This window comes from Glycine max, chromosome 10 (genome assembly GCF_000004515.6).
Source record: "Glycine max cultivar Williams 82 chromosome 10, Glycine_max_v4.0, whole genome shotgun sequence".
In the NCBI taxonomy this organism is placed as follows: Eukaryota; Viridiplantae; Streptophyta; class Magnoliopsida; order Fabales; family Fabaceae; genus Glycine; species Glycine max.
In genome coordinates this window covers 35,321,146-35,326,048 of record NC_038246.2, presented here as the reverse complement: position 1 = coordinate 35,326,048, position 4,903 = coordinate 35,321,146, and the positions used below count along the sequence as shown (strand labels likewise).

The window sequence follows — 4,903 nt, the reverse complement described above, 5'->3', positions numbered from 1 at the left end:
TCATCATGTTTTATATAAAATATATACTACATTAAATAACAAAAAATGTTAAATAAACCTGAAAAAAATCTGTGAAATAAATGATCTTAACACGAGTAAGTTTTATATAAAATATATACTATGTTGAATAACAAAAACTGTTGAATAAAAGTGATTTATTAAGTGAAGCAGTGATTCCTATGCGCCTCTCCCCACCGTCCGATCCATATCTCTGACCCCAATCTCCAGCCGTTCATCTCTATATTTCACTCCTCGCTCGTGTTATAAAATACACATTCACATTCTCAACTGCACCTCCATTTCATTTCCGCCCCAACTCACTCCCTCTCTCCAATTCACTCATAATACACAGGTTAGCATTTCTCCTATTATCTGTTTTTTATTCAATCGTTTTTCTTTATTTTATGCTAAACCCTAATCACCTGCCTCTCATTACTTCATTCCATTTCTTGTTCTTGAAATTACCTATTCAATTTAATTCCATCGGTGAATAGACATGATGATTCTTACGCTGGTCTGTTTTTCTGAATCATCATGATAAATATAATATTTTTATTTTTATATTCTGAATTTCTTCATCTTTTCGTTGTGTTTCCTCTCTGAATTTTTATTTGCAGTATACGCCCATGTGCTTTCCTTGGATTCTTGTTTTTGTTTCTTAATATTTAATTATAATATTTCTTGTGAATTTCTTGATTTTGTTGTTTATTTAGGTATTTTCCTATAGAAATTGAAATCTTGAGCTAATCTTTTTAGGTTTTGATTATGTTTTTTTATATTTTCTGCAGTGTTAATTTCAGAAATAAATTCCATGTCAGACTTCAGAAATTTTCAAATCGATGAAGAATGAAAATTCTGTTACTCAGCAGAATTTTTAATTTATTTATTTATAATTCTGTTGCTGAGCAGAATTTGTAATTTATACTTTATTTATTGATGATTTTGTTACTCAGCAGAATTCATAATTTATTTATTTATTTATAATGCTGTTATTTAACCGAATTTATAATTTATTTATTTTTGATTCTGCTGTTAATGATAACTTATAATTTATTTGTTCATAATTTATTGATGATTCTGTTAAGCAGAATTATAATTTATTTATTGAGAATTCTGTTATTCAGAAAAGGGTTTGAATTACTACCTTATCTTTAATGATCAATAGATTTTTGGCCATTCTTTTATAATTTGAACATATGGCTATCACCTTTGATGCATTGTCATTAGTTTCTCTTTCATATAATTTATTATTATTTTTTTCATCTCATTTATTATTTTTTCTTCATATCATTTGTGTATAAAATTAAAATTTTATAATAATGAATTAAAAGTTAATACTTAAAATTATACTAAAATACATAAATATATGTAAAAAAATTATAAAATATTAAAATCTTAATAATTAGTATTTTTAATTAATTATAAAAATCTATTCTTTATTCACTCTAGGTAAATATCTATCATGAAAAAAACTTTTGGAATATAGTTTTCAGTTATTTTAACTTTGGAAAAATGAATTTTAATTTTTTCAATTTAGCGAAATACATAAAATAGTTCTCATTTTACATTTGACATTACAATCTGATTGTTGGTACTATCTATATGTAAAATGACAGCTAGTTACCAAAAGTTAATTTTACATATTTCAATCAATTAAAAGAAATTAAACTTAAAATTTTTCTAAAGTTAAAATAAAGGAAAACTTTTTATGTAGATTTTTATAATTAATTAAAAATAATTATTAAAATTTTAATATTTTATAATTTGTTTAAATATATTTATGTATTTTACTATAATTTTTATTATCAACTTTTAAGTAACAACTATAAAGTTTTGATTTTATACATAAATGATATGAAACTAAATAAATGATATGAAAGAGAAATTAAAGATGATATACATTGTAATAGTCATAACATTAATGATAGAATTCAAAATATAAAAAAATATCTAAATTTTATTGGTCATTAGAAATGGGGTGGTTTAACCCGATTTTTACTTGGGATCAGTTAGACAAACCCTTGTAAAAAAAAGTTTTTAACTCTGCCTATGTTCTCATAGCCGGTCCCAAGCCCGGACAAAGGAGGAGGGTTTTGATATTAACAAATAAAAATTATCACGGTCTCCGCTAGAGCAGTCTCATATTCCATTGCCTTGTGGAGTGGTGTTGCCGCATTTATCATATGGGACTGGCCATGAGAGTAACATTTCCATCCATGTGTTTTGTTAAATTTTGTTATTTAAATTGAATAGGGAGTTTCATGCTATAGACCTATTTTTTACTGTTTCTTTTATGTATCCACTGTGATTCATTGATTATATTACTTTCCAGTCATTCGTAGGTTATTATTAAGTTATGTTTTTGCGAGTTTTACTTAATTGTTTAATGTGCTTCTAGTCTATTAGATGCTAATTTATTATTGAAAAAAGCAGATATGAATAAACTGGGAACATAAAATTTCTTCGGTGCTTGGTAGAACACAGAGCTAAAAGCTAAGTCGGTTACAAGAGTCTCACTATTAATATTATGAGTAAGATGTTAAACCATCATCTCTTGTATCTTATTAAAGTAGGCAATTTAAGATCTTGTTGGTAATATTGCTGCAGGCACAGTGAGCAACCGTCTGTCAAAAGTTGATAACTGGCAAAGAATCAGTTTCAGCCCCTGCTTGATTTAAGCAACAATAAGGTTGACAAAGAATCAGTTTCAGCACTGCTTGAACTTAAGCAACAATAAGGTTGGATTACTTCATTTGGTATTTATCCTGTGATTAAGTCTCTGATAGTTTATTTTTTCTTTTTGAAATTGCCTTGTGCCTTATTTCTCTCATTATGAATTTTTGCGAATTCATCTATAAGTTGAGAGACATGATGAGTTTTTCATTGCTCCGTGTTTGGGAATCACAATGACTGATAACAATTGCCAATTTCTGATCTTCAAATGCAGATTATTTGTCTGTTTTTGAATTTCTAGAAAATTTTGTTGCAGTAGAGAATTTTGCGTGTTAATGGCTCTGGTTTTCTGCTTTTTTTCGAAGTATTGTTATTCTTCTTAATGTGAGTGTAGATTTTATCTTGCATGAGAATCGTTGCTATATATATTCTTTGCAATCTCAATTTTTTCATTTCTGTAGATGTGTTGCAATTGAAATCATTTATTATTGTTTTAGCTTTTGATTTTGGTTTCTGCAGTTCTGCATGTGAAAGTTAATTAAACACTGCATTTTATGATTATAGGATGTAAAAAAAATTTATACTGGGTGTGTATTTTAATGAATTGAATTCTATTGAAGCAATGCCTAAATTTTTAATATATAGCGTAGAATATAATGCGTTTCCAAAAATGCTGTATATATAAAACACGGAGGTAATATACGCCGCTTGTTTGAATGAGTGAGGTCTAATGTCCCTAATACTGAGTTTATATATTGTTTGGACAAAAAGCGGTGTATAAGCTCTATGTTTAGTGACCTCACAGTCTTGCTCCCAAGCCGAACACAACTCGTAGTCTTGCACTCGGTGCAGCAGCCAATACTCGAGCTTGCTCATCCTTGGCCCGAGTGGGTCCAACTCATGAAGTGCTTGCTCGACAAGGGATACTTCTTTCGTGAAGAGGGAAAAATGTTATGCAATGCTGGTATGGGCATGAAGGATTTCAATGTCATTAGAACCGTGTGCCTCAATTTTGGTAGAGACCACTTTCATCTTTTAAGGTAAAATATACATTTTAAAAGAAAGTGTTCCTTGGATTGCTTATGGCACATGATATAATCTGTTTGATGTTTAGTTAATCATTGGTTTATTCTGTTTGTACAAAGGTTTGGCCGTGATTTAGAACTCTGTGACAGACTGTGATACTCAATTGGACAAGAACCTAGGCTTGATTTATAACATTTTTATATTTCATATTTGAGTTTGTACCTTAATGGAAACTTATTTTTACGGTTAAGAAACGATGGAGTATGGTTCCTTATTATTGGCAAAATTCCTGATATTGTGTCTGCTGTACAGGAGATTTCTTAGATAAAGGAGGGTATTTCAACAAATAATGCATGCTGGGAAATTGGAGAATCACCAGTTAAGTTAGTGGGCTGAACATTAGTTAATGACCTTTTTGGAAACCTATTCTGTTCATATTGTTTTTATTGGTCTAAAATTTCCCATGTAGCCTTCAGTGTGTAAGATTGAAATAACTCATTCTCCAGAGAATCTCACTTTCATGCTAGAGATGTCATTTTTGGTTCTCCGAGTTGTGTAATGGGAGAAGGTAAAGGAATTGGATTGGCTAAGTGGAAATTTAGTTTTATATATATACATGAGACTTGCCATTATATTATTCAAATGTGAATAACAAGGAAGATCTATTTGATTAGAAAATGGGAAATTTTGGGTCTTCATAAGTGAAATTTTGTGTTAAAGTGTGAAGCATAACATAGGAGATTAATAGAAAATGTGTTGCATGAAAATGGTGAATGACTCAAGCAAAATATTATTGCTATGACTTGTTGTCTGCTGCTCAATCATTTTGTTCTAAGTAATATGTTTGGAGGTCATTATGAAATTCTACATGTTTAATTATTTAGTGTCCTTTTAATTGGTTTTATTCTATGCACTTTGTAACCTAAATTATAAAAAATAAGCTTCACCCAGTATTTGATTGATCCTGTTCTAATTAATTTTTAACCTAGTACTAGTACTTTAGTGTACAAGGATCACCTGTGTTTCTTAATATGATTTTGTATGATATATACTATTAACTATTTTTGAAATCGTATTTAACATTCTACGTCAATTCATTAATTTAATTAGGAATAATGAACACTTTGTTTATTTGTAAATGGTCACAAACTTGCAATTAAAAGTAATAAAAACCTACCCAGCGATGTCTATAAACAACATGCTA

At 29.0% G+C, this 4,903-nt stretch overlaps 1 long non-coding RNA gene and 1 other non-coding gene across 3 annotated transcripts; both read left to right on the top strand.

The window, feature by feature from the left end:
- The first annotated feature begins 779 nt into the window (after positions 1 to 779).
- LOC112998245 (small nucleolar RNA R64/Z200 family) lies at positions 780 to 872 on the top strand. Its single transcript, XR_003263284.1, has one exon. It is a non-coding gene; the product is annotated as a small nucleolar RNA R64/Z200 family (small nucleolar RNA).
- Positions 873 to 2,165: 1,293 nt separating this feature from the next.
- On the top strand, positions 2,166 to 4,331 carry LOC106794988 (uncharacterized). Of its 2 annotated transcripts, XR_005886618.1 has the most exons (4): positions 2,166 to 2,531; positions 2,608 to 2,738; positions 3,445 to 3,713; positions 4,012 to 4,331. It is a non-coding gene; the product is annotated as an uncharacterized lncRNA (long non-coding RNA). The 2 variants fall into 2 exon arrangements; XR_005886617.1 differs by having other exon boundaries at positions 2,166 to 2,738.
- The last annotated feature ends 572 nt before the right edge of the window (positions 4,332 to 4,903 follow it).